Source organism: Theropithecus gelada, chromosome 14, assembly GCF_003255815.1.
Source record: "Theropithecus gelada isolate Dixy chromosome 14, Tgel_1.0, whole genome shotgun sequence".
Classification (NCBI taxonomy): Eukaryota; Metazoa; Chordata; class Mammalia; order Primates; family Cercopithecidae; genus Theropithecus; species Theropithecus gelada.
In genome coordinates, this window is record NC_037682.1 from 78865517 (window position 1) to 78880781 (window position 15265).

Below are 15265 nucleotides of genomic sequence, written 5' to 3' on the forward strand. Positions count from 1 at the left end.
GAAAACAATCAGTTTGGCAATAAGATCTCCAGTGCTTTATCAAAAATGGCATTCAATAGATTATAAGACTGATAAATCTGCATTTGAATCAATCTTACCACAATGAATTAAAACAAAGTCCAAAAAATGTATGACTATTCATCAACACCCTTGGAACCTATGAATTATTGCTAATAATCTCCCACGTGCACATAATTCAAACACAAACTTTGTGAGGAGAGGGTGGAAAATAAATACTACAGTATTTCTTCAATTTTATTTAATGCTGGCTAGCTGGTTAAATGAAAGATTAATATTACTAACAGGAAGAGTCAAACTATTTTAAGGACTGTTTTCTAAGAACAATTTTGCAAAACAAAGATAAGCAAGACCCTATGCAAATACATTTTCTTGTAGTGTAATGTAATTGCTAGTATGAGGTATAATCTGCAAGCAATTAATACAAATATAAATAGGTATAAGCCACCACTAACTCACAGTCTGGTGAAAAGCTTCTCAGCTAAGGTAGTTTGAGGATAAGGTTAAGGGAAACGAGAAAGGGTGGACAGGGCAGGTTTCCAGTGGGAACATCATTTATGTGCCTTATCATTATCATCATCCTGTATGCACCAGTCCATTGTTGCAGAAAGGTAAATCCTTTCCAAGTATGTTCTTTATGTAGCACAGTAAAATTATTTAAGTATTACTCTTGCTTCATTTGCATTTGTATTTAGATATATATAAAATTATATATGCATATCAAAAACTATAAACAGAATTTTAAAACAGTTTATCTCATTTGAGGAAAGTTAACAGGTAAGACAAAACTACGTACTGTAGAATTTTTTTAGGATATCTAAACTCAGGGTAAAACCAAAGAAAAACATTTCTACCTCTTTAGTAAATGGCTTCTGTGAAACCTCAAGCTCTCACTCAATTTTTTTTATAGATGGGTTTGTTTGATGAGGATTGTGATCCAATGATTGTTTAGCAGCAATTTTACCAAACTGTAAATTATTTTATTAACAGGTATTATAAACAGATAATACTAATCTTATTTTAAAACCATGGGTGCCACACTGGTGAATATACAGCTTATGAATAACTTAAAAAGTATTTCCCATTTTAAAAGGCAAACCCAGCATACAATACATGTATAACATGTATAATACATGTATAACCCATACAATACACGTATAACCCAGCTATACTATACATGTAGTAGCTATAATATGGATTATACTACTAATGAAGAAGCTATAATATGGATACATGATTGATGTGTCTAAAATGATATATACAGTACATAATTCATGTTAGATAGGTGATCAGTACATTTTTCCATATGATTCCCTTCTTGCTTCACTTTCCCCAGAAACTGAATTCTGTACTTCCTCTTCTAATATTGGTATAATCAGGTTATCGCAGGACATCAAATTATATTTCATCTATTTCATCACAAATTTAGTAAACCAATGACACAAAAATATTTCATTTTCATATTCATCAAATATCTGCCAATTTTGAAAATAAGCATGCAAAAATATCCTGTAAATCCTAAGGCATACTGATCCTAGTTTTGCTACAGATTATTCCTTTATGCTAACCCTGCTGGGAAAATATTTATTGCCATTCAGAAAACATGCAGCGCCATCAATTGTGTGTCTAGTATAGGCTATAGCAGGACACTCTTGGAGTTTTATGAGCAGCACAAAGAAAAATCTATTGTTCAGTTGCTGTCATTTGAGTGCAAGTATCTGGATGGCATTCACTCTGAAGTTTGACAACAAGTCCATTTAGCTCAAGGAAGAATTGCCTTAAATGTCCATACTTCTCTAACTTTCATCTGGGCCTTCAGATGGTTCAAGAATTTTGTCAATATTGGAGCAATCTGCTCTTATGTTCTGTTGAATATACTGTTGAACAGCAAGTGTACTGTCTATTTCTTCAAAGGATTCATCAGGCCAATTATAAAAATCCTGTGCCCAGCCTGTTCTTCCTCAGCACGCCACCCCCTCCGCCATGACCATAGTGTCAATGTCTGGGCCTATTGGCTTGATTTAATAAGTAAGAGTACCAGTAACTTTTTAGAAGTAAAATGGATTTATTAAAGGATTTTTAAGAAAAAGCACTTGCTTTTATCTGCATTTTGAAAGGAGAATTGACATTACAGATGAAATAAAGATGAATACAGAAGATCCTACTTTACATGCAAAATAATATCTATAAAATGGGATTAGTAATTTCTTCCTAGAGAGCTTGTGAGATCTAGAGATAGTGAATATAAAGTGACCAGTGAATTATAAAGCACATAATAGGGGTTCATTTATTTATTCATTTGGCAAATATTTATTGAGCACCTGCTATGTGCAAGGCACCCATTTAGGTAAAACTGAAAAACATGTGTCTTTGTGAAGTTTACATGGTAATTTTTCATCCCATGTGCCAAAGAGATAATGAGAGGAATGACTACCATCTTTTAGAGACTTGTGGTATCATTTTGGAGATTAAATGTTACGTTTTATGTGGCTGTAGAAAGTAAAACTAGAGCCAGGCATGGTGGCTAATGCCTGTAATATCAACACTTTGGGAGGCTGAGGCGGGAGAATGACTTGAGCTCAGGAGTTTGAGACCAGCCTGGGCCAGATAGTGAGACCTCGTCTCAATAAAACGTAAAAAAATTAGCTGGGTACAGTTAAGTGTGCCTATAGTCCCAGCTACTCTGGAGGCTGAGGTGGAAGGATAGTTTGAGCCCAGGAGGTCGAGGCTGCAGTGAGCCGTGATTGCACCACTGCACTTCAGCCTGGGCGGGAGTGTGAACCTGACTTAAAAAAAAAATTTTTAAAAAGCAAAAAAAAAAGCTGAACTAGGACCAATGGGTGGTCTTTCAAGGGCAGTGGTTTTCATAATTAAAGGAAAATCCTGTTTACCAACAGGACTGACCAAGAATGCGATGGGGCCACCTCTGGGAGCAGAGAGGCATGGGCTGGAGGTGATTCTGTTAGTGGAAGTATTTTGTAGGGAATTTGAGACCTCGTATCAAGGATCTCGACAGTGTGGGCAAGGGGGGAATATGAAATCCATGTTTCCTTCTGCCTCTTAATTTCGAGATGCTGGAACTGGGATGGGAAGCCAAAGCCATTGACCAGAACCAGGGCTACAACTCAGGGGTGAGTGTGGGAGTTTAAACGCAGGATCCACACTGGCTACAGCTGAACTGGAGCCACAGATTGCTGTCACTTTCTGCTTCCAGGGATCAAGTACCATGGGTTTCAACCTGACCAGCCTGAAGGTTTGGGAGGCCCCATCAGGGGATGGGGGCAAGTTACTTTCCGTAAAAGAATAAGGAGGTTATAGCTGGTGACCAGAAACAAACATGGAGGCAGAGGGTAATAAGGATGATACATACAATTTCTTCACTTCCTATTTCTTTTACTTTAGTATTCCTAATCTGTAAAAACATCATGAAAAAAACGTATGATTAATCTAATTTTACAGATGAAGAGACTGAGGGTCTGAGATATAGAATAACTAACCTAATTTAGTGTAAAGCCAGGAGTTGAACTTGCTGTCTCTGTGCTTCATCTACTCCAGATGGCTCCCTAATGAGTAGAATGAGACCTGTGTGCCAACCCTGGCCTGGTTCTCATGCTCCCACAACTGTGAAGTGAGAGGGCTCAACAATTTCAAATTCAATTCAACCACCACCTCCTGAATACTAACTAGGTTCCAGGACCTGGCTAGAAGCAGAGACACCAGGATAGAAAAGACAGTGTTCTGCTTTCATGGAGTTCACAGAAGAGTCGAGGAGGTAAGTTCATATCAGATTACCACAAAGCAGTGTGCTTAATGATGCTAAATCTTTTCATGTTTCCACATTTGCTAATGCATTTTTACAGAGCAAAGCAATGTCATATTGGTTTCAGCAGGAATTCAAACCAAGGGGCTTTGGTGAAGAGAAGTCAAAGCCAAAAGAGGGCTCTGCCCTTTAGAAGAGGTGGAATCATTCAGTCTGGGCAACATGGTGAAATCCCGTCTATATAAAAAATTCAAAAATTAGCCAGGCATGGAAGCGTATGCCTGTGGTCCCACCTACTTGGGAGGCTGAGGTGGGAGGATCACTTGCGCCTGGGAGGTGGAGATTGCAGTAAGCCAAGATCACGCCCCTGCAGTTACTACCTTCTGGGCAATAGAGTGAGATCCTGTGTCAAAAATAACATAACATAACATAACATAACATAACATAAAAAGGGGGAAAGTAAGAACAGTGGGGTGAGGCCTTTGAGCTCTGAAACTATGATGGAACCCAGTCTTTTCCTCTTTTCTTTGGAGTTCCTAAGTTCACAAAGCCCAATGAGCAATGGCAAAGAACTGTGTTTGGCTATCTGACTCTCTTTGAGGAGTGCTTACATTATCTACTTCATTGTGATTTAAATCTTATCCTTTTCTACCATCTCTCTCCTCTCAAATCCTACATTGAATCCTACCCCACAGTGGGTGCTATATATGGACTGAGGCAGAGATTTGGGTGCCAGGCCTACCAGGGTGTTGATTTGATTGGATATGGTTCCTTGACTCTTTGATACATTGGGTATTGCTAACCTAGTAAATCCATCTTTTTGAGCCTTTGCAAAGTGAGATAGTGGGAACCCATCACTTCCTTCTACAGGCATAAGCAAATGAGGCTTAGATTACAGTTAAATATCTACATCAACAGAGCAATTCTGCAAAGAGATTGGCATAACCAACAAGATTGCAAAGCAGAATGTACAAGCCTCTCTTCAGTCTCCATTAATTGTGGCCCAAATTTTTCTAGGGAGTAACAGTTCCATGGCATCATTGAGTCTAGAATCTAAGTATTTGCTTTAGGAAATTATGGAAGCTTGTTAAATCATAAATGATGTCCTGATTTTGTACTCCAAATTATAGGTCATTCCTTGTTTATTGAAATAGAGGAGGATATTATGTTTCTATCACTCTTTACTCTTTAAAATGTTTCTTCCATCCTTCACTTTCCTATGGTTTATGTATTATTTTTTATTTAATCTGGTATCTGAATTTTATAAAACACTTTACAATTAATTTTGTCTTGTCTTCTCTTCCCATAATGATCCCGATCATCATCATAATTATATTTTCTTACAATTATGTATTGCTCTTCACAGTTCATAAATCACATATTCATAACCTCATGAATCTCCGAAAAGCCCATGAGGCCAATAATGCAGTTATTATTTGCATTTTGCAAGTGAGAAAACTGCAGTCTAACGAAGTTAAATCATTTGTTCCAGGCTCTAAGCTCAGTATTTTAGTGTGGAAGTGAATCCAACACCCTGATGCTTAACTCTTGTCTGTTAACCACTATCCTAGATCAACAAGGTCCCACATTTGGACTGTGATGGACTTTACTCAGAACCTGGATTCTTTTTTCATAAAATTTTTAAAAATTTAAATAAGTGGCATAATTTATAAGACAAAATGTGTAATTTAAAAGAAAGCTATGTGTTTGGATGCTAAATAAACTACTTATGGTGCTAAATGCCCCCTCCCCAAAATCTCCAAGATAGATTAACATCACTAGTCATTATTCAGCACTATGTAGTACATGCTCAATAAATATTCTATTGATGGATATAGGTGGGTGGGTAGATGGATATCGGACTGGCCATGTTCTGAGCCCAGGGGATACAATAGTGAACACGACAGGCAAGTGCCTTGGTCCACACCACTCACAGTCAACTGGGCAAGTCAAACCTCACACAAGCCTTCTCAGTTGTATCTGATGACCACAATGAATTATATGAGGTCAAGTATGTGAAAGTATTTAGTGGATGGTATTGTACAAGTAAAAATTATTATCATGTTTCATGGACTTTTATCATCCTTAGATACAGTGCTACTTCCTTGGTCACACAGCTCCTGTGATGCTGAAACAGAGAGATAAGTACTCATCGAGGAACACACAGGTGGTAATAGCATAACAATGACTCCAACTAGTCAGGGCGTTCTACCCATGTGGCCCATAGGCATAGTGTTTGAGGATTCCCCGTCTTTTGGAGGGGTGGGGAGTTGGGGGACAATAAGAACACTTAAACCCCTTGCAAAACAACAACAAATACAAAATGCAGCTAAATATTGCGGGGAATTTGCAAAAACTAAAAGAATTAAAATCTGAATATCTGTAAGCTATCTCAACTTTATTAAGTCAACTTTATTGTTTCTTTATTATGTGTTGAAATTTCCATTGCATTTGAACACAATTTAGGGTTAGATTTTCTCACATCACAAAATTTCCAGAGAATGCACAAGGATTTTCCAGAAATTACAAGCAATCCTATAATAAATAAGTAACTTATAACCAAATAATTTCAAAAACATAATTATAAAAATACATTCAAAAAACTTACATGACATGTATGTTCATTTTAATATATTTGATATCAGCTACAGAATGTGAGACTGTCTCAGTTCTGTGATGGTTAAAATAGCCCCTGGCTGGCAGAACCAGCCTAACTGTGGGCTTCTCATTTCAGAGAACCACTTGGATGTTATTATTCAGTTAAGATATTTATAGGATGGTCTTTCAGCTCAAATAACTACCAGGCAAAGGGGGAGTGAGGTGAGAAGGACAAGAAAGGGAAGAAGAATGGAAGGAGGGAAGGGAAGGAGGGAGTAAGAACAAAAAAAATCTTTAAGCTAACTTTGGTATGACTGCTGTCCTCAGTGGCAGCACATACCTTTGCCAAGTGGAAATAAATAAGCTTCTAAGGTATGGGTTTGTTCCCAAATAGGTTTGGCAAATACATAATTTATTTTTCTTAGCTCTAGTACATGATACCCTGGCCATTCAGACACCATATAGGCACTGACATTAATCAAGTACCTCAATACCATCCCCTCTGCCATGCCAGGGAAGGTCTTGCACAGGAATATTTATTTAGCTGAGTTCTTTCTCCATGACTGAGAGCACGGGAGCAGGGCTGTAGTGAATAGAGCAATGGGATTGATCAACACCTCTGTGCAAACTCCAGGTTAAAAGAGGCTAAAGAAGTGACTACTCAAGGTCATGCATAATCTTGGATTGGATCCGCACATTGGGGGAAAATAGTCATAATGAATATAATCAAGGCAATTGATGAAATTTGAATGTTAATTTACTTATTTTGATAGGGAATATCCTTGTTTCTAAGAAAAGAGCTTTGAAGTATCTAGGAGTGAAGAGACCTCTTTGTTACTATAGTGATAATAACAATAATAATAATAGTAATAATAGTTCTTACAAGAAACTGAACACCCACTTGCTGGAAGCTGGGGACATGGTTAATGTCTGTCTTTGTGCCCAGGGACTCGACACTTCCTGGATGCCCAGAGCATACCATGTCCACAACTGCCAGCGAGTAAAGACTCAGCGAGTCCTAATTCATGTCATAGTATGACTTGCTGATGAGGAGAGTGGGTGGGGATGTTCCAGAATTTAAGGGGTGGTGGCTAGAAATTCTAACATTCAAGGCAGTGAAAGTAGGTCACTTGGCTCTCGCAAGGCAGGATTTGTGGGCAGCAGGGACTTTTCTGAAAGTAGAAAGACAGGACAGGCCATTTTAGGGAACACCTTTTGTAAGGATACAACAATCTCAGAGCCATGCAGCACTCAGAGTGAAAAATCACCATGGCACGTGTGTACCTATGTAACAAACCTGCACATTCTGCACATGTATCCCAAGAAGAAAAAGAAAGTACTACATAAGCGTTTGCTATGCATAGAGAATATGTAATCTGAACAGAAGACTTCAAAAGTTAAGCAGGGCAGGGAACAGAGCTGAGAGACAAGCTGGGACCAGAAGAACAGGACAGGCCTCTGAAAACGGGATGCAGACCAGACACTGGGCAGCTCAACCTCAGATCAGGAAGCTCAAGACAAGTGGGGATAAGGGGTTTGAGCTAAGACTGGTTTTAAGGTAATGACTTATATAAAAGCTGCCAGAGAATATGTGCAAGATTTTTCCCATCATTCTGAGTATGTGCAAAAGGAGCTCATTTGGAAGAAGGAACCCCACTTAGCTGAACAAAATTAAGTAATTCAGTTATGCATGCAAAATTTATTTTTGGCCATGTTGCCCAGGATGGATGAACTGGCAATGGACTTGCATTCCCAGCATAAACAACTAGACAACTAGACACAATGTATGAAACACATGTTTTAAGACATTGGATAATCCGCAGCATAGGAATGTGTCCCTAGAAAAGAAAAACAGGTGAGATGAGCCTACTCTTCCCCTGCTTTCAGCCTAAAAGTGCTCCCCAGACCATTGTACGGGTGGGGGAACCGAAGCTGGGCATGGCCTTCTTGCTGAGTTGAGAAGGCAGAGATCACGGAAGCTGAGGTGGCTGGAATTTGTGAGGCAAAGTACCACAGAGTTGGATGACATGTAGAAAGGAATTATGGAAATTTCCCATGAGCTGATGTAGAGTCATTTCCAGGATATACAGCTAAATTTTTAAAAGCTAAACAAAAGCAAAAGACAAAACCATATATATAGTATGCTAATTTTGTGTAAGAAAGAAGGGAAAATAAAACATAGATGTATCTCTTATTTTTAAAAATTCAGGAAAAAGCACCGGAAGTCCATATAAGATCCCTCTGAATTCATGGCTGAATAAGCCATGCATATGTAGGGAGAAACTCCATGAGGCCAAGCGAAGAACAACCAACAAGCTGTGAACCAACAATTCCCAGAGCAAACAGCTGGGAGACATTTGAATTCCAATGATCAGAGAGTAAAGGTTGCACTCAATATGGGGATATTCCCTAGAGTCTATGAGAAAGGTCATGCCTCAGTAGTAGGGCTAAACTAGTCCTGGAGTAAACAGTACTTCAGAACTGCTCTGATAAAACATACTAACAAGTATCAAAATGATCAAAATGATCAACAGGTAACTTATACATCTGCCAGAACAAAACCAATACTCTTTAAAGGAAGAAAAAAAATCAAGCACTCAACATATAATATACACAATGGCAAGCATTAAATAAAAAATTAAATTCAAGGCTTCAGTGAGGTTTGATCACACCACTGCACCCCACCCTGGGCGACAGAGTGAGACCCTATTCCTAAAAGTAAAAAATACTAGACACACAAAGCAGAACCAATCAGATCAATAAAACTGTTGCCTACAAAGGGTTGCGGGGTGGTGAAGCAGACGGGGGAAGAAGTGGTCCTTCTCTGGATAGACTTTTATATACAGTTTTGAGTTTTGGAAGCATGCTAATGTTTTACATATTAAAAAATAAAATTAAGGCTGGGCTTGCTGGCTCACACCTGTAATCCCAGCACTTTGGGAGGCCGAGGTGGGCAGATCACCAGGTCAGGAGATCAAGACCAGCCTGGCTAACACGATGAAACCCGTCTCCACTAAAAATATGAAAAATTAGCCGGGCGCGGTAGTGGGCGCGGTGGTGGGCGCCTGTGGTCCCAGCTGCTCAGGAGGCTGAGGCAGGAGAATGACGTGAACCCGGGAGGCGGAGCTTGCAGTGAGCCGAGATAGCGTCACTGCACTCCAGCCTGAGTGACAGAGCGAGACTCCGTCTCAAAAAAAAAAAAAAAATTAAATCAATAAGAACGTGGAAAAACATATTAGAATACTGGGGAATAAAAGAACTAATCCAATAACTTCCAAGTAATAATCCAAGGCTTCATGAAGCCTTCACTTACCTCTCCAGCCCACAGCTCTCTCTCCTCTGAACTCCAAGAGCAAACTCTCTCCCTTCCATTTATTCACACTCAAACCTAGTAACTGGTATATGGTATAAACACAGACTTGGAAATCAGACAACCTGGTTCCAGATCCTGGCTCCCTCACTTGCCTATTATGTGACATGGGCAGACGGCAGATGTGGGCAGTAAATAGATCATGAGGGGGAAATGCCTGGCACATAGTTTTCTTATTTATTTATTTACTTTAACTTCTGGGATACATATGCAGATTGTGCAGGTTTGTTATATAGGTATACATGTGCCATGGTGGTTTGCTGCACCCATCAACCCGTCATCTAGGTTTTAAGCCCTGCATGCATGAGGTATTTGTCCTAATGCTCTCCCTCCCCTTGCTCCACGCCCCCCAACAGGCCTGGTGTGTGATGTTCCCCTCTCTGTGTCTATGTGTTCTCATTGTTCAACTCCCACTTATGAGTGAGAACATGCAGTGTTTGGTTTTCTGTTCCTGTTTTAGTTTGTTGAGAATGATGGTTTCCAGCTTCATCCATGTCCCTGAAAAAAACCATGAACTCATTCTTTTTTATGGTTGCATAGTATTTCATGGCGTATATGTGCCACATTTTGTTTATCCAGTCTGTCAGTGATGGGCATTTGGGTTGGTTCCAAGTCTTTGCTATTGTGAATAGAAGCACATAGTTTTCAAAGAATATTAAGCCCTATAGTAATTACACAGTAGTGTTGCAAAGACTGTAATTTCTGCCTTGTGATGTTTCTTTTGATGCTATTTAATTATTCTGCCTTCATTTATTTTAACTTACTATATGTATATTATATATTTCATTTATCATATATCCTGCCTTCATTTATTCAATTATCCTGCCCTTATCCTAGGGAGATATTACTTCTAATATTAGAGTGGGTGTACACCAGGTGTGTACACCAGATGTGTACAGAGTGGGTATACACCAGGTGTGTACAGTGGGTGTATACCCTGTGATATTATTTGTAATATCCTAGGGGGACGTTATTCCCAATGTCACAAGTCGTGTTCACCCTGTGATAATTCTCATAATATCCCAGGGAAACATTACTCTTAATGTCACAGGGGATGTACAGCATATGTTTACACCCCTTGTGATATTATTCAAAATATCCTATAAGAATGTTACTCCTAATATTACAGGTGGGGCTCACCATGTGTGTATACCCCTGTGATATTATTTATAGTATCTGAGAAAAATGTTACTCCTAACGTCACAGGAGGTATACACCATGTTTGTACACACCCTGTGATATTATTTATAGTATCTTTGGGGGGTGTTACGCCTAATTTTACAGAATGTGTACACCATCTGTGTACACCCACTGTGATATTATTCGTAATATCCTAGGGGGATGTTACTCCTAATGTCTCGGTGGGATTACACCATGTGTGTACAACCCCTGTGATATTATTCCTAATACCCTATTGGGATGTTGCTCCTAATGGCACATGGAGTGTATAACATATGTGTACAACTTCTGTAATATTATTTGTAATAGTCCAGAAAGATGTGACTCCTCATGTCAGAGGCAGCATACACCCTGTTATGGTATTCATTGTATCCTAGGGGAATGTTACTCCTAATGTCACAGGAGGTATAAATTATGTGTGTAAACCACCTGTGATATCATTTGTACTATCCTAGGGGAAAGTTACTTTTAAAGTCACAAATGGTGTAAAAAATATCACAAGGAGTATGCACCTGGTGATACTATTTGAAATATCCTAAAAGGATGTTACTTCTAATGTCAGAGGTGGTGAACACCTTCTTATATTATTGGTGATATCCTACAAGTTTGTTACTCCTCATGTTACATTATTATCTGTGAAATTATTTGCAATAGTTTTGTGGAATGTTACTCCTAATATCACAGGGGGTGTACACCCTGTGAAATTATTTGTAACAGTTTTGGGGAATGCCACCCCTAATGTCACATGAGGTGTACACACAGTGATACTATTTGTAATATCCTATAGAAATGTTACTCCTCATATCACAGGGGCTGTACGCCCTGTAATATTATTCATAATATCCTAGGGAGATATTACTCCTAATATCACAGGGGTGTACACCCTTTGACATTATTTGTAATATCCTAGGAAGATATTACTCCTAATATCACAGTGGGTGTAAACCCTGTGATATTATTCATAATATCTTAGGAGGATGTTACTTTTAATATCTCACTGGGTGTACAACCTGTGATATTATTCATGATATGCTAGGGAGATGTTCCTCCTAATGTCATCAGGGGTGTATGCCCTGTGACATCATTTGAAATATTCTAGGGGGATGTTACTTTTAAAGTCACAGGGGGTTTACAACCTGTGATATTATACATAATATCTTACACAGATGTTACTCCTAATGTCACAGGGGTGTACACCCAGTGATATTATTTGGAATATCCTAGGGGGATGTTTCTCCTAATGTCAACGGGGTTTACACCTTGTGATATTATTCGTAGTATCCTAGGAGGATGTTACTTCTAATGTCACAGAAGGTGTGCACTCCATGATATTATTTGTTATATCCTAGCGGGATGTTATTACTAATGCCACAATGCTTGTACACCCTGTGATATTATTTGTAATATCCTAGTGGGATGATATTCCTAATGTCGCAGCAGGTGTACACCCTGTGAAATTTTTTGTAATAGTTTTGGAGGATGTTACTTTTAATGTTACATGTGATATACACACAGTGATATTATTTGTAATAGCCTATAGAAATGTTACTCCTAATATCACTGGGGCTCTATACCCTGTAATATTATTTGTAATATCCTAGGGGAATGTTACTACTAATGTCACAGGGGGTGTACACACTGTGATATTATTCATAATATCCTAAAGGTATGTTACTACCAATGTCACAATGCTTGTACACCTTGTGATCTTATATCCAATAATCTAGAGGGATGTTACTCCTAGTGTCACAGGGGGTGTACACCCTGTGATATTATCCATAATATCCTGTGCCAATGTTACTCCTAATGTCACAGGTGGTGTACACCTTGTGATATTATTCGTAATATTCTGGAAAGATGTTACTCCTCATGTTCCAGTGTGTGTACACCCTGTGATATTATTTGTAATATCCTAGGGGGACATTCCTAATGTTCAAGATGGTGTAACTCCTGTGATATTACTCATAATATCTGAGGTAAATGTTACTCCTAATGTCACAGGGGATGTACAGCACGTATGTATACCCCCTGTGATATTATTTGTAATATTCTATGGGGATGTTGTTAATATTACTGGTGGTGTTCACCATGTGTGTACACCCCCTGTGATATTATTCATAATATCCTAGGGAGATATAACTCCTAATATCACAGTGGGTGTACCACATGTGTGTATACCCTTGATATTATTCATAATATCCAGGGCAAACATTACTTCTAATATCACAGAGGGTGTACACCTGGGGATATTTTTCATAATATTTTAGGGAAATATGGCTTCTAATATCACAGTGGGTGTACCCCATGTGTGTACACTTTGTGATAGTATTTTTGATATCCTCGGGAGCTATTACTCTTAATATCACAGTGGGTGTTCACCCTGTGATATTATTTGTATTTGACCTTGCTGGCTTTTTTAACCCACACTACAAAAGGAATGGAACAGATAATAAAATAATGAGATTAAACTGTTCTGTTATGCAACCACTGCAGGACACTTTTAATGTCACTGTTTCTCAGGCTATAGATAAAGGGGTTCAGCATGGGGGTGACGACTGTGTACAACATGGAGGCCACTGCGCCCTTCCTGGGGAAAGATGAAGGGAACCGCCAAGCAGATATTGAAGTCAAAAGAGCCGCAAGGTAGGACCCTCCATTAGAAATGCTTATAGAAGGACCCCTAGTATGGGGTAATCCCCTCTGGGAAACCAAGCCCCAGTACTCAGAAGAAGAAATAGAATGGGGAACCTCACGAGAACATAGTTTCCTCCCCTCAGGATGGCTGGCCACCAAAGAAGGAAAAATACTTTTGCCTAGAGCTAACCAATGAAATTACTTAAAATCCTTCACCAAACCTTTTACTTAGGCATTGATAGCACCCATCAGATGGCCAAATTATTATTTACTGGACCAGGCCTTTTCAAAACTATCAAGCAGATAGTCAGGGCCTGAGAAATGTGCCAAAGAAATAATCCCTTGCACTGCAGGCCATACATTTCAATCCCAGTATCTCTAACCTCCTTGTTAAGTTTGTCTCTTCCAGAATCAAAGCTGTAAAACTACAAATGGTTCTTCAAATGGAGTCCCAGATGCAGTCCATGACTAAGATCTACTGTGGACCCCTGGACCGGCCTGCTAGCCCATGCTCCAATGTTAATGACATCAAAGTCACCCCTCCCAAGGAAATCTCAACTGCACAACCCCTACTATGCCCCAATTCAGCAGGAAGTAGTTAGAGCAGTCGTCAGCCAATCTCCCCAACAGCACTTGGGTTTTTCTGTTGTGAAGGGGAACTGAGAGACAGGACTAACTGGATTTCCTAGGCCGACTAAGAATCCCTAAGCCTTACCTAGTCCTCCATGCCCACACAGCAATATGGAGACAAAGGGAATTCCCACCTAATGATGAAACCCTCAGCATGGAGGAAACAATTTTATAGTAAGAGAAAAGGATCCCCGAGATGGGAAGAAAACCAAAAAAGGCAGGAGGGAAATGCATGACTATGTTATTGGTGAAGGTGTCACGACATGCAAGATGATATTTAAGTAAACGGTTGTCTGACAGCTACAAGTCTCCTTTAGCAGTGAGTATGCCATTCACATCATAAGATGTCCACACAGTAAGATCTCTTCCTGGTATTATTTTAACTGCTTCAGATACTAAGACTGCTACTGCCGCCACTACCCATAAACAATGGGCCAACCCTTTGCCACTACATCAATTTCCTTACTCAGGTATGCCACGGGTTGCAAGCTCATCCCTTGGACCTGTGTAAGGACTCCTAGAGCTATTCATGTTTTTTCTGTGACATATAAAGAAAAGTCTTGCCCTGTTGGCAAGCTTAACACTAGGGCTTGGGTTAGGGCCCTCTTTAGGGCCTGGAAAGCCGCTTTTGCTTCAGGTGTCCATCTTACTAAATGGGTATTGGTTTTTTGAGTTTCCTTAATTACTGTATACAATGGTCTGGCTGTTTTGCCGTACCTGGGAATCCATATTCGACAGAAACCTGTTATGCCAGGGAATCCTCTTAGTTGCTTTAGGGTTTTGGGATGAGGATAAGCCAGTATAGGCTGGATACATTCCTTACTGGGGGCCCTGGTGCCTTTGGATAATTTTAGCCCTAAGTATTTAACCTGCTGTGAGCAGAGCTGAGCTTTTGGTTTGGAAATCTTGTAGCCACAGGTGGTGAGGAAATTTAAGAGCACTTGGGTGGCTTGATGGCACAAGGTTTCTGAATAGGCAGCTAAAAGTAAATCATCCATGTACTGAAGGACAAGAGTGTCCAGGTATGAGAATTGGCTCAAGTCTTGGGCTAATGCCTGGCCAAATAGATGGGGGCT

The 15265-nt window shown here is 39.5% G+C and overlaps 1 pseudogene; it reads right to left on the reverse strand.

Annotated features, from left to right (window-relative positions):
• Positions 1-1435: 1435 nt before the first annotated feature.
• On the reverse strand, positions 1436-7358 carry LOC112605934 (annotated as a pseudogene).
• Between the last annotated feature and the right edge of the window lie 7907 nt (positions 7359-15265).